At 43.8% G+C, this 25,047-nt stretch overlaps 1 protein-coding gene across 4 annotated transcripts in view; it reads left to right on the top strand.

The window, feature by feature from the left end:
• Positions 1-25,047, top strand: part of LOC139583050 (tyrosine-protein kinase Fyn) — a 77,453-nt gene that overhangs the window by 2,891 nt on the left and 49,515 nt on the right. For 3 of the 4 annotated variants that reach the window (XM_071413755.1, XM_071413756.1, XM_071413752.1), the window contains exon 2: positions 21,169-21,244. The exons of the other annotated variant lie outside the window; for it this stretch is intronic. The gene's annotated coding sequence lies outside the window, so the exon portion shown is untranslated. The remainder of the gene's footprint in view (positions 1-21,168; positions 21,245-25,047) is intronic. 4 annotated transcript variants of the gene reach the window in all.

The following is a 25,047-nucleotide window of genomic DNA, read 5'->3' as shown; positions in this document are numbered from 1 at the left end:
AGTCCCAGTCAGTCTGCATACAGTGCAGTTTGTAAGTCAGAGATACAGAACTGTACACATTCTCCCATTCACTCCCGTTCTTCTGCTGGAGAGAGAGAGCTGCCAAACCACCATGTTGCTGCTTACTGTTGATCCTGTGACAGCATGGCATGCTGCTACTCCCTGCTGTCGCACCACAGAGAGACAAAACTGCTCTGACCTGCTCATACAGTAAATCACGCTATACAGTCGCTTCTTGGGACTGGGTTTTTGTGCTTTTCAGGTGCTTTCATTTGAACTGGGATGCTTTGGTTCATATCTTGCCCAACATCACCACATTTGTAGGCTAAATCAATCCAGGTCTTTGTATTGTAATTTTGGCTGGATTTATGCTAGTTGGATGTGCATAACACAACCCAACCACTTTGTGCTCCATTTTGACAATCTGTTTGGGGCCACTGTAGTCACAGTCTTCAGTGTGACATTCCCTGTCCCCTCACCCTCTCCTCTATTAGCAGAGGCCATTTTGAAAGGGCCATGACCAGGGGCCTGTGTTGTGTTCAGTGCTGATGTAATCGCATAGCTGCTGTTCTGCTCTAAGCCCACGTTCGGTCCGATGTGGGGCTCACGCGTGGGTCGTCCCCCTAACCTCAGAGCTCAGTAGCCGCTCTGTGCTCAGCATCAGCCCAGTGCTCCGAAGGTCACACACAACAACAATGATGCCATTTGTGTGACAAATCTAGTGTGGGGAGATGAAATCTGTCTCTTGTGTTTTTGTTCAGATTGTGTGGTTTACACTGACGCACTGATGGGCTAAAATTAACAGATTTTTACAGATGAGTAAATGTTTAACCATGAATGAATGCAGAGTATGACAGCTTCACTAGGGGTGTATGTTGACATCACAGGCGGCTGGTGGTGCCTTAATTGGGGAGCACAGGCTCATAGTACTCACTGGAACGAATCAATGGAATGGTATCGAACACATCAAACATTAGGAATGTGACCAAAATAGGTTTTTACCACCTGAGGAACATTGCCAAGTCACAGCCGTTTCTCTCTCAGGCTGATACAGTGACTCATCCATGCTTTTATTACAAGCAGCCTTGACTACTGTAATGCTCTCCTGTCTGGTCTACCCAAGAAAGCCATTGGTCAACTGTAAAACATACAGAATGCTACAGCGTGGGTACTGACCAAGACCAGACGGAGAGCACACATTACAGTGGTTTTAAGGTCTCTGTACTGGCTGCCTGTGAGTTTTATAATTCATTTTAAGATTCTTCTATTGGTTTTTACAGTGGCAAGAAAAAGTATGTGAACCCTTTGGAATTACCTGGATTTCTGGTCATAAACTGGTCATAAACAGTAGACAAACACAGTCTGCTTAACTTCTTGCAACTATAGGGGGTGCTGTTCCGCATTAGCATATTTGGGTCTCCAAATTAAACTGCCTCGTGCTAAATTCTTGATCGTACAATATGCATATTATTGTTATTATTGGATAGAAAACACCTTCTAGTTTCTATAGAAGTTGGAATTTTGTCTCTGAGTGGTACAGAACAATATCTACAGCACTTTTCATGACAGGGGTTTGATTTCAGAAATTTTTACCCCTGATCTGGAGTCTGTTTTTAAGGCGACAGTGAATGCTATGAAGAAACCGACACTGCCTACGTCTTCCTCTGGGTGTCTGTACGTCATCACGTTTTGAATGGAATCGATTGCACAATCACAGCCATTATAAAACCACAAAATGTATAGGGACCGCCCTTTCTCGTCGCGCGCCTGAAGCGTGAAGGACATCGGACTTGCCTCATTCCAAATCCTTGTCTAACCAGCAATATTTCTCCGGTCATGTTTTCAGTCGTTATAGTTGTTAAAAACATCATAATGTAGTTAATTTGAACCGTTTTATAGCAATTTATATCCGTTTAGTGCGATTTTGAGGAATTTCTTTGTTGTGCACTCTGAAACTTTGGACACGTTTTGGGGTCCCGTTCGATCGTTAGTGGATATTTCGAAGGACAGAGGACATCTATCGACCAAAAGACGTTTATAACATAGAAAGGATACATTGCCCAAGAATATGATGGAAGAACATCTCAAAGTAAGCAATATTTAATATGATAAATCGTTGTTCTGTCGAAATATTTTAAACGCATATTTCGCCATTTTGTTTGGTATAGCTTCACTTGGCGAACCCTGTATTGAAAAGTAAGGATAATTTTAAAAATGTAAATCAGCGGTTGCATTAAGAACTAATTTGTCTTTCGATTCCTGTCAACCCTGTATTTTTTAGTCAAGTATATGATTAGCTTTCGATTAAACTAGATCACTCTGAAAGCTGACGTTCCTCATTTTGAGGCTTGAGTTGTGACTATTTCCATTGTATAACCACGGTTTTGTATGGCTAAATATGCACCTTTTCGAACAAACTGTATATGTATGTTGTAAAATGATGTTACAGGAGTGTCATCGGAAGAATTCTGAGAAGGTTAGTGAAAAAATTAATATATTTTGGCGGTGATTACGTTATAGCGCTCTTTGGCTGGAATCGATGCTCTGGTAACGTTTGCACATGTGGTATGCTAACTTATCGATTTATTGTGTTTTCGCTGAAAAACGCTTAGAAAATCTGAAATATGGTCTGAAATCACAAGAACTGGGTCTTTCCATTGCTATGCTTTGTCTATTTTTATGAAATGTTTTATGATGAGTAAATTGGTCATACACGTTGCTCTATCTAGTAATTCTAGTCGATTTGTGATGGTCGGTGCAATTGTAAACTGTGATTTCTACCTGAAATATGCACTTTTTTCTAACAAAAACTATCCTATACCATGAATATGTTATCAGACTGTCATCTGATGTTTTTTTTTATAGGTTATTGGCTATCAATATCTTAGTTGAGCCGAATTGGTGATAGCACCTGAAGGAGTAAGAAACTGATGGAGTTAGAATAGTGGTGTATTTTGCTAACGTGTTTAGCTAATAGATTTACATATTTTGTCTTCCCTGTAAAACATTTTAAAAATCTGAAATGGTGGCTTTATTCACAAGATCTGTATCTTTCATCTGGTGTCTTGGACTTGTGATTTAATGATATTTAGATGCTACTATCTACTTGTGAAGCTATGCTAGCTATGCTAATCAGTGTGTGGGGGGGGTGGGGGGTGATCCCGGACCCGGGGTAGAGGCTCGTGAAAGGTTAAACTAATAACACACAAACAATTATACGTTTTCATGTCTTCATTGAACACACCGGGTAAACATTCACAGTGTAGGTGGGAAAAGTATGTGAACCCTTGGATTTAATAACTGGTTGACCCTCCATTGGCAGCAATAAACTCAACCAAACGTTTTCTGTAGTTGCGGATCAGACCTGCACAGCGGTTAGGAGGAATTTTGGACCGTTCATCTTTACAAAATTGTTTCAGTTCAGCAATATTCTTAGGATGTCTGGTGTGAACCGCTCTCGAGGTCATGCCACAGCATTTTAAATCAGGTTGAGGTCAGGACTCTGACTGGGCCACTCCAGAAGGCGTATTTTCTTCTGTTGAAGCCATTCTTGTCAGGACCCGGTGCGAGAAACAGTCACTAAATCGGCAGAACCCAGAAGATGAGGCAGACACAGCAGTACTAGAGATGGTGGTTTAATAAAAAAATAGATATCTACCAAAATACAAAGAAAATCCACAAAGTGGTAAAAACAGCAAGGGAAAAACAAACCTCAAAAGACTAATCCAAAATACAAAAGAACAAAACCAGAGAACCTCTGGAAAATTCAACAAGAGAAAAATATATGTTCACAACAAGGCTTGGGCTGGGGCTGGGTGCTAACATACAAACACTGAGCAAGGAACTGAGGAACACACAGGGATTAAATACTAACAAGGGAACGACATACAGGTGCAAACAATAATTAGAGCAAGGGAAAAACGAAAGGTACAAAAAAGGTGCAATGGGGACATCTAGTGACAAAAAAACAGAACAGTCCTGGCCAAAACCTGACAGAATCCCCCTCCTAGGAACGGCTCCTGACGTTCCTACCAGCCTTCTCAGGGTGGAGGGCCCTGAACTGACGAATGAGGTCAGGGTCCAGTATGTCCTTGGCAGGAACCCAGGAGCGCTCCTCGGGACCGTAGCCTTCCCAGTCCACCAGATACTGCCAGGACCGCTGCACCCGGCGGGAGTCCAGTATCCGGTGGACGGTATAAGCCGACTGGCCTCCGATGACACGGGGCGGAGGGGGAGGTCTGCCTGCCGGAATAAGGGGAGAAAAAACAACAGGTTTTAATAAAGAAATGTGAAATGTGGGATTGATTTTAAGGGATCTGGGTAAGTGCAGGCGAAAAGTAACGGGATTGACTCTCCTGGCAATCTTAAAGGGTCCGATGAATCTCTGGGACAGCTTGCGAGACTCCACCCGTAGCGGTAAGTTTTTTGTTGAGAGCCATACTCTCTGGCCGGGGTACAGGGTAGGACCGGGACGGCGACGTCTGTTGGCTTGTCGTTGGTACTGCTGTGAGGAACGCAGAAGATTAAGACGGGCCTTCTTCCACGTAAGCCGACAGCGTCTGATGAACCTCGAGGCTGAAGGCACTCTGACTTCTGCCTCCTGGTCCGGGAACAATAGAGGAGCATAGCCAAACTGACACTCGTGCGGGGATATACCAGTGGAGGAGGATCACAAGGTGTTGTGCGTGTACTCAGCCCAAACAATGAAGGATGACCATGTGGATGGGTTGTTGGAAACCATACATCTGAGGGTGGTTTCCAGCTCCTGATTCATCCTCTCAGTTTGGCCGTTGGACTCCGGATGGTACCCTGAAGATAAACTGGCCGTGGCCCCTATGAGTTGGCAGAAGGCCTTCCAAAACCTTGAGGCGAACTGGGGACCTCTGTCGGAAACCATATCTTGCGGGATGCCAAAGACTCGGAACACATGGTTAATCACCAACTCAGCTGTTTCCTTGGCAGAAGGTAATTTGGTCAAGGGAACAAACCTGGCCGCCTTAGAAAACCTGTCGATGATTACTAGGATCGTAGTATTACCATGGGACGGAGGAAGGCCAGTAATAAAGTCCAGCGAGATATGGGACCAGGGTCGGTGGGGAATTGATAAAGGGTGAAGGAGTCCTTGAGGGCGGAGGTGAGAAGATTTGCCCTGGCAGCACACGGAACAGGCCTTGACGAAAGTGGCAACGTCTTCTTTTATGGTGGGCCACCAGAACTTACGCTGGATGAACTCCAAGGTGCGACCTACGCCCGGGTGACAGGTGAGGCGAGAGGAGTGCCCCCACAGAAGGACTTGGGACCTTGCTGCCTTGGGAACAAACAACCGATTAGCAGGACCTCCTCCAGGGCCCGGTTCGATGGCTTGAGCTTGTTTCACGGTATCCTCCACTTGCCACGAGATCGGAGCCACGATCTTAGCGGCAGGAAGAACAGTCATGTCAGTATCTTCTCGAATGGCAGGAGAGTAGACTCGTGACAAGGCATCCGGTTTGAGATTCTTCGACCCGGGTCTATAGGTGAGAATAAACTGGAATCGGCTGAAGAAAAGAGACCATCGAGCTTGTCTGGAGTTCAACCGCTTCGCCTGCTGGATATACTCCAGATTTTTGTGGTCCGTAAGCACTTGAAACGGTTGAGAAGCCCCCTCGAGCCAGTGTCTCCATTCCTTCAATGCCATCTTAACCGCTAGGAGTTCACGATCCCCCACATCGTAATTCCTCTCGGCCGGGGTAAGCCGGTGAGAGAAGAAGGCGCAAGGATGAAGCCTCTTGTCTTCACCCCTCTGAGACAGGACAGCTCCAACACCAACCTCTGATGCGTCTACCTCCACCACAAAAGGTTCATCCGCCGTCGGTAGTGTCAGGATGGGAGCAGAGAGGATGCGCTGCTTGAGTCCTTGGAAGGCCGTCTCAGCTTCTCTTCCCCACAGAAACCTTGTGTTGCCACCCTTGGTTAAAGCTGAGAGAGGGGCTGCCACCGAGCTGAAGTTCTTGATGAACTTGCGGTAGAAGTTAGTGAAGCCCAGGAAACGCTGAACTTCCTTAAAGGACTTGGGGGTGGGCCAATCTGCTACCGCCCCTACCTTCTTGGGGTCCATCTGGACTCGACCGGGTTCCACTACAAATCCCAGGAACTGTACTCGAGAGGAATGGAATTCACACTTTTCCGGCTTAACGTACAAATGGCTGTCTAGGAGGCGTTTGAGCACTTGTCTGACATGCTTAGTGTGTTCTTGAAGGGAGCTCGAAAAGATGAGGATGTCATCCAAGTAAACAAACACGAAAATGTTAAGCATATCCCTAAGCACATCGTTTATGAGCGCTTGGAACACAGCCGGGGCGTTGGTCAGGCCGAAGGGCATCACCAAGTATTCGTAGTGACCAGTAGGCGTGTTGAAAGCGGTCTTCCACTCGTCACCGGGTTTGATCCGCACAAGATGGTATGCGTTCCGCAGGTCAAGCTTAGTGAAGACCACTGCTTCCTGGAGCAGCTCAAAGGCTGTGGCCATAAGGGGTAGCGGGTAGCGGTTACGGACGGTTATGGCATTAAGTCCCCGGTAGTCGATGCAAGGACGTAATCCCCCGTCTTTTTTGGCCACAAAGAAAAACCCTGCTCCCGCCGGCGAGGTGGATGGACGCATGAGGCCTGCTGCCAGAGCGTCCTTGATGTAGGTATCCATAGCAGCTCGTTCGGGAGGAGATAGGGAAAAGATCCGACCCCTGGGGGGGCAGGTGACCGGAAACAGGTCGATGGGGCAATCGTAAGGTCTATGGGGTGGTAGTTTGGTGGCCCTCTGTTTGCTAAATACCGGTTTGAGGTCATGGTAACACTCGGGAACTCGGGACAGGTCGATGGATTCTAGAGACTCGGGAGGGGAACTCGGGGAACTTGGGAAGATACAAGTGGCTTGGCACGTAGGACCCCACTGCTTGATAGTGCCCACAGACCAGTCGATGTGAGGGTTATGGCTGTGAAGCCAGGGGTATCCAAGGACGAGAGGGAACTCGGAACACGAGGTCAGATGAAAGTTCATCACTTCCTGGTGTTGGGAAACTGAAAGACGCAAGGGGGTAGTGACACGAGTGACAAGTCCAGATCCCAAAGGGCTTCTATCCAACGTAGTAACCCTTATGGGGTCACTTAGAGGTTCAGAGGGGACGCCATTCTCCTTCGCCCAGACACCATCCATGAAGTTACCTGCGGCTCCAGAGTCTACCAAGGCTTGAAGGGGAAGCTCTTGGTTGTCCCAGGAAAGGGTAACTGGAATGAGCAGGCGGGAGTTAGATGGATGAGAGGAGGTTATGTTTCCCGTTACCGTCCTCCCAGGCCTGCACGGGAGAGTGCGTTTTCCCTGGAGCCCGGGACACGTGGAGAGGAAATGGCCCGGTTTGCCGCAATATAGACAGCATCGCTCCCTCATCCGGCGGTCTCTCTCAGCCTGGGAGATGCGTCCAACCTGCATGGGTTCCGGTGGAGTCAGCGGGGATAAAGGTGGAGACTCGGAGCTGGGACCGATAGGAGCTAGGGTGAGAGATCTACGGTTGAGCTCTCTCTCTCTCAGACGCTGGTCTATGCGTGAAGCCAACTTGATCAGGGACTCGAGGTTGTCCGGTGGTTCCCGAGTGACCAGTTCATCTTGGATGGTGTCGGAAAGACCCTTCAAAAAGCACACTGTGAGCGCCTCGTCATTCCAGCCACTCGCTGCTGCCACCGTGCGGAACTGGATGGCATAGTCCGTCACGCTGCGCCGACCTTGGCGGAGAGTCAGGAGCTGTTTGGCTGAGTCAGGACCGCTGGTAGGACCTTGAAACACTCGCTTGAATTCTTCAGCAAAGGTAGAGTAGCTGGCACAGCAGGGACTTTGGGCATCCCACACAGCAGTAGCCCAGGCTAGGGCTTTTTCCGACAGCAGGGTGATGATATATGCTATCTTGGACCGGTCGGTGGGAAATGACGAGGGTTGCAGCTCGAAGGAGAGAGAACATTGGGTGAAAAACCCCTTACAACCACTCGGATCACCTGAGAACCGTTGGGGAGGCGGCAGACGAGGTTCAGCCAGGGGGTTAACTGCCACGGGCACTTGAATCTGATGAACTGGAGCAGAAGCGGTTGCAGGAGAAAGTTGATCAGAAATCTGCTTTATGGAAGTCATCATCTCCGACAGAAGTTGAGAATGTCCAGCCATTAAGGCCTCTTGCTGAACCAGAGCAGCTTCGTGACGTTGGACAGTCCCCTCGTGGTGGGACAGCATGGGAAAAAAGTCCTGGGTACTGGCTGCCTCTGGGTTCATTTTAATGTCTCAGTGTTTCTGTCAGGACCCGGTGCGAGAAACAGTCACTAAATCGGCAGAACCCAGAAGATGAGGCAGACACAGCAGTACTAGAGATGGTGGTTTAATAAAAAAATAGATATCTACCAAAATACAAAGAAAATCCACAAAGTGGTAAAAACAGCAAGGGAAAAACAAACCTCAAAAGACTAATACAAAATACAAAAGAACAAAACCAGAGAACCTCTGGAAAATCCAACAAGAGAAAAATATATGTTCACAACAAGGCTTGGGCTGGGGCTGGGTGCTAACATACAAACACTGAGCAAGGAACTGAGGAACACACAGGGATTAAATACTAACAAGGGAACGACATACAGGTGCAAACAATAATTAGAGCAAGCGAAAAACAAAAGGTACAAAAAAGGTGCAATGGGGACATCTAGTGACAAAAAAACAGAACAGTCCTGGCCAAAACCTGACAATTCTGTTGTTGATTTACTTCTGTGTTTTGGGTCGTTGTCCTGTTGCATCACCCAACTTCTGTTGAGCTTCAATTGGCAGACAGATAGCCTTACATTCTCCTGTAAAATGTCTTCATAAACTTGGGAATTTATTTTTCTGTCGATGATAGCAAGCTGTCCAAGCCCTGAGGCAGCAAACAGCCCCAAACCATGATGCTCCCTCCACCATACTTTATAGTTGGGATGAGGTTTTGATATTGGTGTGCTGGGTTTTTTTTTCTCCACACATAGTGTTGTGTGTTCCTTCCAAACAGCTCAACTTTAGTTTAATCTGTCCACAGAATATTTTGCCAGAAGCTCTGTGGAACATCCAGGTGCTCTTTTGCGAACTTCAGACAGCAGTGATTCTTCCATGGTGTCCTCCAATGAACACCATTCTTGTTTAGTGTTTTACATATCGTAAACTAGTCAACAGAGATGTTAGCATGTTCCAGAGATTTCTGTAAGTCTTTAGCTGACACTCTAGGATTCTTCTTCACCTCATTGAGCATTCTGCACTGTGCTCTTGCAGTCATCTTTGCATGACGGCCACTCCTTCAGAGAGTAGCAACAGTGCTGAACTTTCTCCATTTATAGACAATTTGTCTTACCGTGGACTGATGAACATCAAGGCTTTTAGAGATACTTTTGTAACCCCTTTCAGCCCCTTTTATTAGGTCTTCTGAGATCTCTTTTGTTCGAGGCATGATTCACATGATTCACAATAGCAAACTCAAATTTTGTGAGTGTTTTTTATAGGGCAGGGCAGCTATAACCAATATCTCCAATCTCGTCTCATATATTGGACTCCAGGTTAGCTGACTCCTGACTCCAATAAGCTTTTGGAAAAGTCATTAGCCTCGAGGTTAACATACTTAAGCACACTGTGTTTGTCTATTGTTGTGACTAAGATGAAGATCAGATCAAATTGTATGACTAATTTATGCAGAAATCCAGGTAATTTCAAAGGGTTCACATACTTTTTCTTGCAACTGTAAGTCAATCCACATTTGTGCACTCCAATACATGTCAGACATGTTTTTAAGTTATGTACCCAGTAGGTCCCTCAGGTCCTCTGGCACTGGCCTTTTAACTATCCCAAAGCCTAGGACCAAAAGGCATGGAGAGGCAGCCATTAGTTACTATGCCCCAAGCCTCTGGAATAGCCGTCCAGAAAACCCAAAACTGTGGACATATTTAAAAGAGATCTTAAAACACATATTTTTAGCTTTGCTTTTCTTTAGTTTTTTATCTTTGTTATGTAGTAAATATTTCAGCTTTTATTTGAGTTTTTTATTCGTTTTTTCCTGTCAAGCACATTCCTTTGCATTCCACTTCTGAAATGTGCTGTATAAATAAAGCTTGATTTTATACCATTCCATTTACTCCATTCCAGACTTCATTATGAGCTGTCCTCCCCTCAGCAGCCTGCTGTGGTTGACATGTGAAGCTAGGACATCATATGATTTCCTCCACGTGAATCCCCAGAAGCATCTTTGTGTCGTTTCTGCTTTCGCATTTTTACTTTAGTGATATGAAAGGCCGGTGTGTTCACTTCTTCACAGGTCGTAGACTCCACCCCAAAATTAAACATGGTGGAAAGAATATGACTGAAACCCAAGCATGTGCCGCTGGGTCATTGTTGCACTAACATCATCGGATTAAATGATGTGTGCAACTGATATGCTTGCATGAAAGCCTGTCAAAACAGGGTTGGCTCAGGCCTCATGGAGATAGCCATCTTGGGAATATTCCTTCAAAGCGGAATTCAATTAGCTGGACTGTTTGTCTAACAAGTCCCCAGAGCCAGATCATATCACACACAGACTGTGTACCAGACCCCTTATCAACACCCACACCACCTCTACCTGAGTGGGGGGGTGGGGTAGGCTCATTATGAATTCGTGGCACCAGACATTTGACGGGCAGCATTTTAATTTACCAGACATTTTGAGAAATTTACCGGACCCATATGCATTGGGTACATAACCTGATTAGGGCGCCCTGCCACGGTGCTCAGAATGACTGAAATCACATTCAGATTATGGTAACTAGTCTTAACACAACATACAAGTCGAGGATGCAATGACGTGTGTCCTTACCGTGCACTTTGAAGATGTTATAATAACTATCCGCATTTACGTTTCTCCGCCAACAAGATGAGTAATGAACAGTAGCCTATGTATAGGCGGCACGTGAGTTTCAAGTTTGGGGAAGCAAAAAAATCTATAAAAAATGCACCTTTACAATAAAGCATTCCATTCATCATCGCATTTAGACTTATATGTAATGTGATGAGTAGATTGGATAGTCATAATTTAGGCTAATAATAACTCAATCACTGTTCGCAAAAAAGACTGTTCAATCCATGGCTGAGTACACATAACGTAGAGGCCTGGGTTATAGGCAATATCAGATACTTTTATTCTTTCTTTGCATGGGGAAAAACACATTTCATGCAATTTTACTACATTTTATATGACTGGAGACGTTTAGCAGAATATTTTTTAATACTACAAATTACAGGGTAGTCTACTCTGCTGACACTGACAAACAAACAGATTAATAAAAACAACGTTGTCCATTTATAATGTTGGCAATTTAATTCAATTTACTTAGGGAATGCTTAGTTTCCCCTACCTAGCCTTATTGACGCGCCACCTATGAGAATCTACTATCCCCCATAAACCTTTATACTATCTATTCTATTGGTCAGCTTGTCGAGAAAGAAATAGCCCAAACAGACTCTGGGACAGTTGTGGGACAATAGAGCTCAAATTCATACAACCAGTAGGCCTAGGATACATTGAAAAAAAGTTTGAAGGCTTAAAATGTTGATCAACTATTATTTCTTCACATTATTAGCGCAGTAGTGTGCACAAGGCAGCAGGCTACGTATGAATTTGGATACCGGACAATGAAAGACAGTTAAACCAATAGAACATGGTTTCAATGGCATCTTTTATACAATAACGGCCTCCACGGATATGGTCAGATTTTGAATAAGCTACTATGAAGCAAGGTAAAACATGCCTCATAATATGTAGTAAAACATTCAGGTTTCAAATAATTAAGTAGCTACACTGAACAAAAATATAAAACGCAACAAGTAATGTTCTGGTCCCATGTTTCATGAGCTGAAATAAAAGATCCCAGAAATGTTCCATATGCACAAAAATATTGTGCACAAATTTGTTTACATCCCTGTTAGTGAAGATTTTTCCTCTGCCAAGATAATCCATCCACCTGACAGGTGTGGCATATCAACAAGCTGATTAAACATGATCCTTACACAGATGCACCTTGTGCTGGGGACAGAAAAGGCCACTGTAAAATGTGCAGTTTTGTCACATAACACAATGCCACAGATGTCTCAAGTTTTAAAGGAAGCGTGCAATTGGCACGCTGACTGCAGGAATGTCCACCAGAGCTCTTGCCAGAGAATGTAATGTTAATTTCTCTACCATAAGCCGCCTCCAATGTCATTTTAGAGAATTTGACAGACCACGTATGGCGTCGTGTGAACAAAGTGCTCCATGGTGGCGGTGGGGTTATGGTAGGGGCAGGCATAAGCTATGGACAACTAACACAATTGCATTTTATAGATGGCAATTTGAATGCACAGAGATACCGTGGTGAAATCCTAAGGCCCATTGTCATGCCAAAAAATCTGCCACCATCCCCTCATGTTTCAGCATGATAATGCACAGCCCCATGTTGCAAGGATCTGTACACAATACCTGGAAGTATCAGGACTCAGGATAAGACTCAGATGCAGACAGTTCGAATCACAGATGTTTATCAAACAGGGGGCAGGCAAATGACAGGTCAAGGGCAGGCAGAGGTCAGTAATCCAGGGCAATGTCAGTAAGGTACAGAACGGCAGGCAGGCTCAGGTCAGGCAGAGGTCAGTAATCCAGGGCAGTGTCAGAAGGGTACAGAACGGCAGGCAGGCTCAGGGCAGGCAGAATGGTCAAAACCGGGAAGACTAGAAAATAGCAACTCGAAAACGGGAAAACACGCTGGTAGGACTTGACGGGACAAGACGAACTGGCAACAGACAAACAGAAAACGCAGGTATAAATACACAGGAGATAATGAGGACAAATGGGAGACACCTGGTGGGGGTGGAGACGAGCACAAGACAGGTGAAACAGATCAGGGTGTCTCAGGAAGCTGAACATTTCGCAGTTCTTCCATGGCCTGCATACTCACCAGACATGTTATCCATTGAGCATGTTTGGGATGCTCTGGATCGACGTGTACGACAGCGTGTTCCAGTTCTCGACAATATCCAGCAGCTTCCCACAGCCATTGAAGAGGAGTGGGACAACATTCCACAGGACACAATCAACAGCCTGATCCACTCTTTGCGAAGGAGATGTGTTGCGCTGCATGAGGCAAAATGCTGGTCACACCAGATACTGACTGGTTTTCTGATCCACGCCCCTACCTTTTTTGTTAAGGTATCTGTGACCAACAGATGCATATCTGTATTCCCAGTCATGTAAAATCCATAGATAAGGGCCTAATTTATTTATTTAAATTGACTGATTAACTTATATGAACTGTAACTCAGTAAAATCTTTTGAAATTGTTCCGTGTTGCGTTTACATTTTTGGTCATATGTTTTCAAAATGTATACTGCCTCCAGCTCATTGAGGAAGTCTGCCTTACGTTGCCTCTGCGAATACGTTGCCTCTGCGAATGGGAAACGCGCTTCAATTACCAGTTGAGAAATAAAAATAGTAGCTTAATTTAATCGTGGCCCAAAAACAATTAAACACATGATTGCATTTACAGTAGAATTGTTGTGTAATGATTGGGCTTCTAAAAACGCTGTTATCCTCTCAAAGGTTCTGTACTGTGCGCTTGTGATAAATAAGTTACATAACGAACATATACACCCGCCAATTTAATTCCACTAAATTATGCAACCCATAGACCGATAAGCATGACTGGTCAAATGTATTTCCATCAACTGATATTTCCATTAAGGCTAAAAAGCATTATTTTGCAATCAGATTTTTTCTTCTCCTGGACAATTGCCCGGTGCCAATTTTATTAATCTGCTTTTCTTTATTTTTTTGTTGTTGCCAAAAGCTGATTATTACTGGCTAATGGAAACCCTGGTGTGTGTGTGTGTGTGTGTGTGTGTGTGTGTGTGTGTGTGTGTGTGTGTGTGTGTGTGTGTGTGTGTGTGTGTGTGTGTGTGTGTGTGTGTGTGTGTGTGTGTGTGTGTGTGTGTGTGTGTGTGTGTGTGTGTGTGTGTGTGTGCGCGGTTCGTGGGGAAGGAAACTAGTGATTTCTTGGTACTGAAAGATGTTTACAGTGAAAGCAGAAATAGCCTATACACTGGTTTGGTGTCACTAAGTGGTAACTGACTATACAGATATCATTCAAGGAAATGTACTGTTTTTTTCAATTTAAATTGGTTTGAGAGCATCAGCACAGCGCCAGGGCTTCCCCTAATAGTGTCCCGAACTGTTTCTATTTTAATCTCGCTCTCTCTCATATTTAATCTCTCAAACTCCAATGTACTGTACCTTTCATCTTCAATAAAGGTCTGTATTCAGGAGCTTTGCAGTCCTAATGGCGCTCTTATGTGCAAACTGGCAAGACTATATTTAAGATTATATTGCTAAATAAGTACATGGATTCTACCAACCACCAACCTAAATGTTCTTACCACTGCACAAGTACTGAGGCAGCAATGATAGGTTCTCATAGCAGGTTTCCGCCATATGCTGCTGTCGGAACAACAAGCTAAATCTCCATCACATCCTCGTGGGGCTTTACACAAAGCTGGGAGAGCACACAAAATATTGAAAATGAAGAGAAAATGAAAACCGAGGGTTTCCCCTTTTATTACTTTATGAATCAATGTTAGACTTCATATTGCCTTGTGTTGGATTGTATATAGGGAACGCTTCGTCCGTTGTTGAATGGCAGGACGATTTCTCTCTCCTAAAGATTTTGCATATGAAATTATATCAGTATAACATATTGTGGGTGGTAAGATTGTGTGCCTGTGTATGTTGTGATTATGTATGACTCGGACATGTAACTTCATGGATTAGGCTTTCAATTGGAAACGTTTGAGTCGTATGCTCTCGTAGTATGCTGCGACCTGTATGCTCTCGTTGGCTGGCCCTCGCTTCATATTCGTCGCCAAACCCACTGGCTCCAGGTCATCTATAAGTATTTGCTAGGTAAAGCCCCACCTTATCTCAGCTCATTGGTCACCATAGCAATAACCAACCGTAGCACGCGCTCCAGCAGGTATATTTCACTGGTCATCCCCAAAGTCAACTCCTCCTTTGGCTGCCTTTCCTTCCAGTTCTCTGCTGCCAATGACTGGAACAAATTACAAAAATCACTGAAGCTGGAGACTTATATCTCCCTCACTAACTTTAAGCATCAGCTGTCAAAGCAGCTTACCAATCACTGCACCTGTACACAGCCCATCTGTAAATAGCCCAACCAACTACCTCATCCCCATATTGTTATTTATTCTTGCTCTTTTGCACTCCAGCATCTCTACTTGCACATCATCATCTGCACATCTATCACTCCAGTGTTAATGCTAAATTGCAATTATATCGCCACTATGGCCTATTTTTTGCCTTACCTCCCTAATCTTACTACATTTGCACACAGTATATGTAGATGTTTCTATTGTGTTATTGACTGTACGTTTGTTTATCCCATGTGTAACTCTGTGTTGTTGTTTTTGTCGCACTGCTTTGCTTTATCTTGGCCAGGTCGCAGTTATAAATGAGAACTTGTTCTCAACTGGCCTACCTGGTGAAATAAAGGTGAAATAAAAAATACATAGTTTAATTTTCCCCCGTCATAATAAAGTATGAATCATGAGGGTGGTGCTCTCTCCATTGAACAAGAGAATGAAAAGAGAATACTGTACAGTATGTTTGGTAATTTATTAATAATGATATGCTGCCCTGATGTCTGCATTTTCAGGGGAAAACAAAAGTCTGCTGTGTGTCTGTGGCCCACAAAGTTTTTTTAAAATGAATATTTAATTAATCCTATGAATGTGCTAGCTGTGTTTAATGTCATACATATGGATCGTTCCATGTCGTTTCAGTAAGCCATGACACCGGCCACCTCGGATTGTTATGAAATCGTTTCTGTAGTTAGAAACCGATAAGATAAGCATTCCAGAAACATTATTTGTTGAAATATTTTTGTACCCAAATAGGCCATTTTAATTTATGACTTCATATAATATTCAATAATTATAGTACCTTACATCCTATTTGGACCAAACTTTGTTTCTAACAATGAAAACGACATGAGGAATCCAAGGAAGTGGCCTAAAGCCATCCACGGAACCTCCACACCCCATGCCAATCCCACCCCAATAACGGGTATAAAGTATCCGTTCTCTATGTTTGACGAGTAGTATGGAGCTGCAGCTAGGAGTATTGTTTCTTCATCCTATGTTATGTATTCTCAGTGAATTTTTGTTTTTGTCTGTTCAGAGAAATTAGTCATTGAAGTTACACAACGAATATATACACCCGGCAATTTAATTACACTAAATTATGCAACCCATAGACCAATAAGCATGACCGGTCAAATGTATTTACATCATCTGGTATTTCCATCAATGAATAGGCTATCCTTCATCTTGTTATTACCAGGCTCTGACCAATAGATGGTGCTGTTCCTGCTATTAGGTGATTATTTTATAAAGAACCCCCCCACCCCATTGTCAAAGGGATAGTTCACCCAAATTACAAAATTACATATTGGTTTTCTTACCCTGTAAGCAGTCTGTGACAAGCTACGACAGTAACCCAAGCTTTGGTTTTGTTTACCTGGCCACTGTTTCAAATGCTAACTTTTTAGCATTAGTGGCACAAATCCAATAAAAGATAAGCATTTTCACACTTCATATCCAAATCCTCTATAAGTAACATAATTGAGTTACACAATACATTTTTAGAAACTTTAGGATGATTTGGACATGTGGCGTGAAAATGCTAATATAGGTACCATTGACTTGCATTGGATTTGTGACTTATTTGAAACAGTTAAACATTGTCTGAGTGGTGCCTGTCTGGCCTCCATACTCTACTGTACTACTGTATAGTGATATACACTTGTACAGTGGAACTGTACAACAGGTAGCAGTTAAACTGTCTCTGAGGATTGCCTGTCTGCCCTCCATGCTCCCCGCTCCTCTCTGTTGCCTCTCTGCAGTGTCATTTCTCTGCAATGCTGATGCAGCTGCTGCTGACAAAGGAGACGATTGCTCATCCTGGCATCACCCCGGTCTCCTGGCTGGAGCACCAGGCCTAGGCCCTCAATATGCCCCATTTAAATTCCCCCTCATTGCCAGTGGATAAAGCAATATTGACAGAAGTATAGAGCTTTACCTTGAGGAAGCTCAGTAAACGTCAAAGGGGCCTTAAGCCATTGTTAATGTTAATTTCTTTCTCTTTAATTACTGTAGTGGGAGAGCAGCAACAGAGCTGGATGTAATATGGGTTTCTTTTTTTTTAAACACTTCCTCTGCAAGTAATTTTGAAGGAATTTCATTATCTCATAATTGTGTTGCATATTCAGTGGTGACATTACAAACCTGGCCCTTTATTGCAAATTTCCCCAACACTAGGTTAATGTGAGGTCTCATTGGGGTATAGGCTACAGTGATTCGTCATCCAAAATGTAATTCAACTCTAACCTTTCATTCATTGTAATCCATTGTCTCCACTCTGTCTGTATAAACACTCTACATTCCAGGGTACTTCTTTATTTTTACTATTTTCTACATTGTAAAATAATAGTGAAGACATCAAAACTATGAAACAACACATATGTACAAATGTACAAACCAAAAAAGTGTTAAACAAATCAAAATATATTTTATATTTGAGGTTCTTTAAAGTAGCCACCCTTTGCCTTGATTACAGCTTTGCACACTCTTGGCATTCTCTCAACCAGCTTTATGAGGTAGTCACTTGGAATGCATTTCAATTAACAGGTGTGCCTTCTTAAAAGTTAATTTGTGGAATTTCTTTCCTTAATGGGTTTGAGGCAATCAGTTGTGTTGTGACCAGGTAGGAGTGGTATACAGAAGATAGTCCTATTTGGTAAAAGACCAAGTCCATGTTATGGCAAGAACAGCTCAAATAAGCAAAGAGAAACGACAGTCTATCATTACTTTAAGACATGAAGGTCAGTCAATCGGGAAAATTTCAAGAACTTTGAAGATTTCTTCATGTGCAGTCGCAAAAAAACATTAAGTGCTATGATGAAACTGGCTCTCATGAGGACCGCCACAGGAAAGGAAGACCTAGAGTTACCTCTGCTAAAGAAGTTCATTAGAGTTACCAGCCTCAGAAATCAGCAATTAACTGCATCTCAGATTGCGGCCCAAATAAATGCTTCACAGAATTCAAGTAACAGACACATCTTAACATCAACTGTTCATCAACTGCTACTACAGCATTCTGCAGCGATACGCCATCCCATCTGGTTTGGGCTTAGTGGGACTATCATTTGTTTTTCAACAGGACAATGACCCCAAACACACCTCCAGGCTGTGTAAGGGCTATTTGACCAAGGTTGAGAGTGATGGAGTGCTGCATCAGATGACCTGGCCTCCACAATCACACGACCTCAACCCAATCGAGATGGTTTGGGATGAGTTGGACCGCAGAGTGAAGGAAAAGCAGCCAACAAGTGCTCAGCATGTGGGAACTCCTTCAGGACTGTTGGAAAAGCATTCCAGGTGAAGCTGGTTGAGAGAATGCCAAGAGTGTGCAAAGCTGTCATCAGCTACTTTGAAGAATCTTAAACAAATCAAAAATATATTTCATATTTAACACTTTTTTTGGTTACTACATGATTCCATTTGTGTTATTTCATAGTTTTGATGTCTTCACTATTATTCTACAATGTAGAAAATAATACAAATAAAGAAAAACCCTTGAATGAGTAGGTGTGTCCAAACTTTTGACTGGTACTGTATAGTGCACTACTTTTGACCAGGTGCCATAGGGCTCTGATCACAAGTACTGCACTATATAAGGAATAGACGCAGCCAGAGAGCCTCCATGTGAAGGCTGTCTGCTCACATCCATTCCTGACCTGTCAATCAAAGTCCACATCTGTCAAAGGACATACTGTAGATACAGCTGCCATTGAAATGAAAAAGTGACTAGTCCCTTGCCTTTAGAGGTAAGCCATGGAATTAACTTGGTGTGCATTATATGAGTGTATAGATGTAGATTGGGGCTGGGCTGTGGCTACTATCTCTCAGGCTGTATATGACGTCCCCCTGCTTAGTACCTACCCAGCAGGCTGTGAATGGAGAGCTCCTCCCCCTCTGCAGAGACACTGTATCAGCCGTAGCTTTTGTCTGCTCTCCACTCAGTAAAGAGCGACAGTAAGAATGACTGAGCTCGTTGTGCCTGGCCAGTCATGTGATCTGTGTGTGGCTGAATGCTCTCCCCCGCAGGCCTCAGCCTCAGCCCCATTATGTTCGATAGAGAACGAGAGCACGCATGTGGACGAAAATCCCGTTTCACTTCCACACATAGGGCACTGCCAGTGTATTTTTGGGACTCCCAATGTTTCATCCACATATACGCCCAAAATATGATAGCTCAGCAAACCCTCAATAATGGTGTCTGGCAGAATGCAGAATGTCTGGCAGAACAGAATGCTACTGAATGAGAGTACTTGTTTTTTTTTGTCCCTTTATCTCCATATTAGACTTTTAAATGTTTGCAGGGTTTTGACGAATTGATATCCTTTTACATTTGCATGCCATTTAATCCTTTATGTTGAATACCAGCCTTTGAATAGCTGAATACCAGCCTTTGAATCTACAGTATAATGGAATGACTCCAATATGTGACGTCATGACCATCCCAGAACAACAGTATGGGTCAATGGGTCAAGGAAAGTCTGAAGGAGTGAGAATATCAAACATGATTATTGCCTGTCTCTACTAGCCCATTCTCTGTTCTCTGCCAGCAAGGTCTGTCTGTCTGGCCAGCCACCGTCAGACGGAGGTAATTAACTACTGAAGCTGACTCACACGACGGGGAACTCTCATATCTTCTGCCCACCAATTTCCTCTGGCCTCACTATCTAAATCAGTATCTATTCTGTTTAGCCTGATTTGTGAGTTTTTTTTATTGAAAAATCCTGTTCCTAAACTGTTTGTATCACAGTATGGGGTGTACGATTGAAGTCCGTTTGTGCGTGCACATGTGTATGTGTGTGCACGTGCATGCCAGTTAATGACATGACACATGCTCCAATACAGCCAGAATATTTAGACCTCTATACAAACTGGGGAATTACACACAACCAAACATCAGAGACGAAATAATATTTCACGTTTATTCTCATACCCGTCACAACAAAGTCACAAACCATGAACAGATTCAGATAGAAACAGATGCATCATAACAATGCTCTGCTTAGAAGTCAAGTTTGTGTGTTTTTATGAGTTATCATGGCTGTTGTAGATGAAGTGTGTTTAGTCAATTTACCATGTAGCTAACGCCTGTCCCTGTGGGCATAATGACTCCACTGTTGAAACATTAGTGTTTCAAACTGCTGGCAGGGCGTGGTGCATTCGTTGCTCGCTGTTTCAAGTGGAGATTGATTTATGTGCAAGCACATTGGCTGTTCTCCTTTATGTGTGAATATACTTGGGGGTAGGTAGTAGATGCAAAAAAAAGTTATGGTTCTTCAGATCTTGCCATCTCAGTTTTAATGAATTTATGTATGCTTTTTTGGTGCTTTGATCAGTTACTGCTGTGATTTCTACTGGAAAGCTGAAGTGGCCTCTGTCTGTTACGAAGCCAATATAAGGTTTCCTAGATACTCAAGTTGGCATAAGTTACTCAATAAAATGGGTTGTTAATTGCTTAAATCACACCTTGCCTCACGCATATCATCTGTAGTAATTCCAAGTATCAAAGCTTGGTAACACCTGTATGAGGCTCTTGATTGAAGGATACTTGATGAAAACCACTCTCGTTCAGGCATTAATCTTTCAGCTCAGAACATTGAATGAATTGAGCCCCCCCAAAATCCACGTACCTGCTACAGGAAATGCCAGAGAGAAAAGAGGCCATCATACAGACAGGGTTTTTTGATTAAGCTGCCTCCTAGAGTGTGTGTTCTGCACTTCAACCTGTTGTTTACCAATGGGCAGATCTTGAGGTCACTGTCCAACAGAGCGCAGCCTGTCACGACCATTAGCTCTGAGGGCCGGGGCCGGGGCAGAAATACCATTTCTGGAGTGAAGGATACAGTAAATGACATTGGCTGGCGCACACTGTTGATAGTCATGTTTCATTGAATGCGATAAATGAATAATTGAATGTATTTCTCTCCCCGCAGGGCCTGTTTTTTGTTGTTGTTGCGCTGCACAAAGCAATGTGGAGTAAATAAATATCCTGATACGCTGAAACCAGAGGTACGTACACGCACGCTGTCACAGCAATTACTGCTCTCAAACCAGCCAGGCTCACACGCACACACACCAGCTGGCAACCGCTGTTGTGAAGTTTGTGCTATAGGCTGTCCACAGCTACACTGTCTGTCTTTGTCAACCTCTACAAGTAGGATGTTATACACAGCACTCATAGCAAATGTGTCTTCCAGCTTGGCAGTGGGGCTGTGGTTTTCCTAGTGTACCTCAAATCCCATGTGACCAAGTCAGGAAGGAGATATTCAGTAGTATCCCCATTTATTTCAGAGTCTCACGTTGTCTGGGACCTGTAGGGTAAAAAAAAAGCCATAGGATGTTTTGGCTTGACTTTATGTGACCTGACTCCAATGGGATTCCAGCGGGCTGTGCTCTCTCTCGCTTTCTCTCTGTCTGTCTGTCTCTCTCTTTCTCTCTCCCTGACTGTCTGTCTGTCTCTTACTCTTTCTTTCTCTCTCTCTCTCTCACTCTGTCCATCTGTCTGTCTCTCGCTCTCTCTGCCGGTCTGTCGCTTGCTCTCGCTCGCTCTCTCTCTCTCTCTCTCTCTCTCTCTCGCTCTATTTTAATCCTCTCTGTGCTGCAAGCTAAAGCTCTCTGCGGGTTAGCCCAGAACTTTACCCTACCAGCAGGTTCATCTGGTGTCACAGAGTGCACATACATGTGTTCTCACTGTCTTTATACATACAACCGTTCCGAACAGTTATCCAGCTTTCCTACTGTCTTAACGTTTCTCTTTCACAAGTGACGCACAATGTCTTTGAAAAAAATGAATTCTTAACAAACATGTTTTTCAATTTGATCATGATCGCTGGGACTAGTGCACTATATAGTAATAGTAAATAGGGTGCCAATTGGGACCTAGTCTATATCAGTCAAAAACACAGTGGCTTCCTTTTGCTTGGCAGTGAGCTCACTTGTTTTGGGACCATTTGGGAATATCAGCATAGAGCTCGAGCCATGCTTTGGCCCTGTCAAAGGACCTGCACTCTGCGGTTTCCTCTTCCTGTGTGTGGAGTGCAGTATGGGCAGGCCGACAGACAAAGGGGATGTATTGTGGTGGGAACCCCGCTGGTCAGTCCGGAGCAAGTGCACAACAGGCTATAAATGGAAAGGAAGCTTTTTGGGGGGGGGGACTGAATTCCTCAGCAGTGGCAGAGTGGAAACCGGTTGGTGCACAATGGTTTCTTCTTCCAAGAACCAGCTTTTAGCTTCCATCAAGCCAACTGGGTATTTAGCAGTCACGGCAGATGCATGCATTATGCAGACCTCCGTTTTGGCACAGTATATGCATGCTCTCTCTCTCGTGCATCGACAGTAATCCCATGATCTGGTTGAGCCATGGACGGACGGCGGTAACTGTGCGCGCTGATGGTTTGTAACGGGAGCTTATGCGGTCATGAAGAGTTGTGCGTGGATGTGGCTGTAACGCTGGTGGTCTGAGTTGAGATTGTGGCAAGAGGTCCCAAATAGCACTCTGTTCACTATGTAGTGAACAAGAGTGGTGCACTGTGTAGGGAAGGGTGCCATTTGGGAGTCAGTGTGTATAATGTAGTGGTGCCTGTCTGCCTGGTTAGACATGACATGCTGGAGTAATCAGGAGCTCTGCAGTGGTGTCATCATGGCACCATGGCACCATGGTACAGAGACCCCCCCTCACTGTCGTACCCTGAGTGAAACAGTGGAAAACAGTGTGAGTTTGTTGTCGGTGCTGCGTGTGGGTGACGGTTAGTGAGATCTGAAAATGAGTCACTCATTCCAGCGAGGTTGTTCCAAGCGAAGACCTCCCACCACCCCCTCAATTATCTGTTTTAATCCGTTCCTTTCTCTGACCCCTTTCTCTCACGCTCAACGATTAGCTGGGGTGTGGGCTTGGAAAAAGACATCTGAAATGTCAGAGTTAACCCTCAAACGGTTGTTGTTCCCCCGTGGTTGACAGGAAATCAGATGAGCCTGGGACAAAGCAGGCTAGGCTGTGGTAATGGTGGTACGAACTGCTAACCTATTGTAGCTGCACGCTATGTTGACGCTCCTGTTGGCATTTTCCCTCCACATGCCGCTCTCCTTCCCCTGTGCAAGCTTAATGAAGCAATTCATTATAGACCCCAATAGCTATAGGGCAGTGGTCACCAACCTTTTCTGAGTCAAGATCACTTTCACAGTCAAAAAGAAAGCCGAGATCTACCGCTCAGAATTTGTTAAAACATTGCTTAAAAAAATGGAACATTAACCTAATAAAAACTGTTCTGTAGGAATGAGGTTTGCGCAATAGGCCTAATAACATTATCACAGCATATTGGCTATATGCTAGGCCTGACAATATTGGTCTTCTCAAACCATATTATATTTCAAAACTCAAGCTTTGATAACAAAATAGATCCGTTTGTGTAGCACTTGCGAGGCACAGCTGAGCATAAATTGAAGTCATTTGCAACTAAAACATTTTTTTACTGGACTGATGGTAATTGCATCTGATGGTCATGGTGCTTTCAAGACAACTGGGAACTCTGAAATAAAAGGTCAAATCATGACGTCAGTGATCTTCAGGTTGGAAAGTCGGAGCTCTAGAAAGATGGCAGAGTTTGCGACTTGGAATTCTGAGTTGGATGACCGTTCGAAAGGTTTTTACCCAGTCGGTTCTCGTTTTATTCCGAGTTCCCAGTTGTCTTGAATACACTGAAGTTGGAAGTCTGTGATTTTCCAGTTCCGATTTCCCAGTTGTTTTGAAGATGCCATTATGCCGCATTGACATGCTAGCCGGAACTAGGAAACTCAGAAATGTCCAACTTGCTAACTGGTTGTAGCTATACACGTGCCGCGTTCAACGACTCAACAAGTCAGACATTTCGGAGTTCCACCTCCCACAGACCCTGCTCTCTCCTCCGGTGAGACTGACCAGAGAGAGTGGACACCATCTTCCATCGAGTCGCACCACATGTCTCATGCACAAATTCCTAGTGTTCCTATGACCAGAGAGTGAAATATTCCTCTATATTAAAGTAGACACTACGAGCTGCTAATAAAAATAAAAACCCTGGGCTATCGATACACTTGAATAATCATTCATTGCAGCTGCAGCGCGAGTGGAAGTAGAAAGAAAGCACGTCTTATGTTTTGTAATAAAAACAATGTTGACAGTGCTGAATAAACTTAGACATGAACTCACTCATAAAAACAGCAGCTCTTTGCTGTATTCTTTGACAGTCTCTTTCTGGTCATGCTTTCAAAAGTTAGGAAATCTCACATACGCTAGTATCAAACTTCGCTGTCGCCGGGGTCGTGGAAGCGGTAGGCACTGATTTTAGCTATCCGATTGGCCAGCGCAGTAGGCTAGGCGCACTCGATTTTAGCAGTGGTGGAAAAGTAGCCACTTGTCGTACTTGAGTAAAAGTAATGATACCTTTTAATAAAAAATGACTCGAGTGAAAGTCAGCCAGTAAAATACTACTTGAGTAAAAGTCTAAAAGTGTTTGGTTTTAAATATACTTAAGTATCAAAAGTAAATGTAATTGCTAAAATATACTTAAGGATCAAATGTATAAGTATAAATCATTTCAAATGCCTTATATAAAGCAAACCATGATGGCATAATTTTTATTGATCCAACACTCAGACATAATTTACAAATGAAGCATGTGTTTAGTGAGTCTGCCAGATCAGAGGCAGTATCGATGCTCACTTGATAAGTGTGTGAATTAGGCCATTTTCCTGTCCTGCTAAGCATTCAAAATGTAATGACTACTTTTGGGTGTCAGGGAAAATGTATGGAGTACAAAGTACATCATGTTCTTTAG

The sequence above is a fragment of the Salvelinus alpinus genome, chromosome 8 (assembly GCF_045679555.1).
Source record: "Salvelinus alpinus chromosome 8, SLU_Salpinus.1, whole genome shotgun sequence".
NCBI lineage: Eukaryota > Metazoa > Chordata > Actinopteri > Salmoniformes > Salmonidae > Salvelinus > Salvelinus alpinus.
Note: the sequence above shows the minus strand (reverse complement) of the source record. Positions and strands in the feature narration are given on the sequence as shown.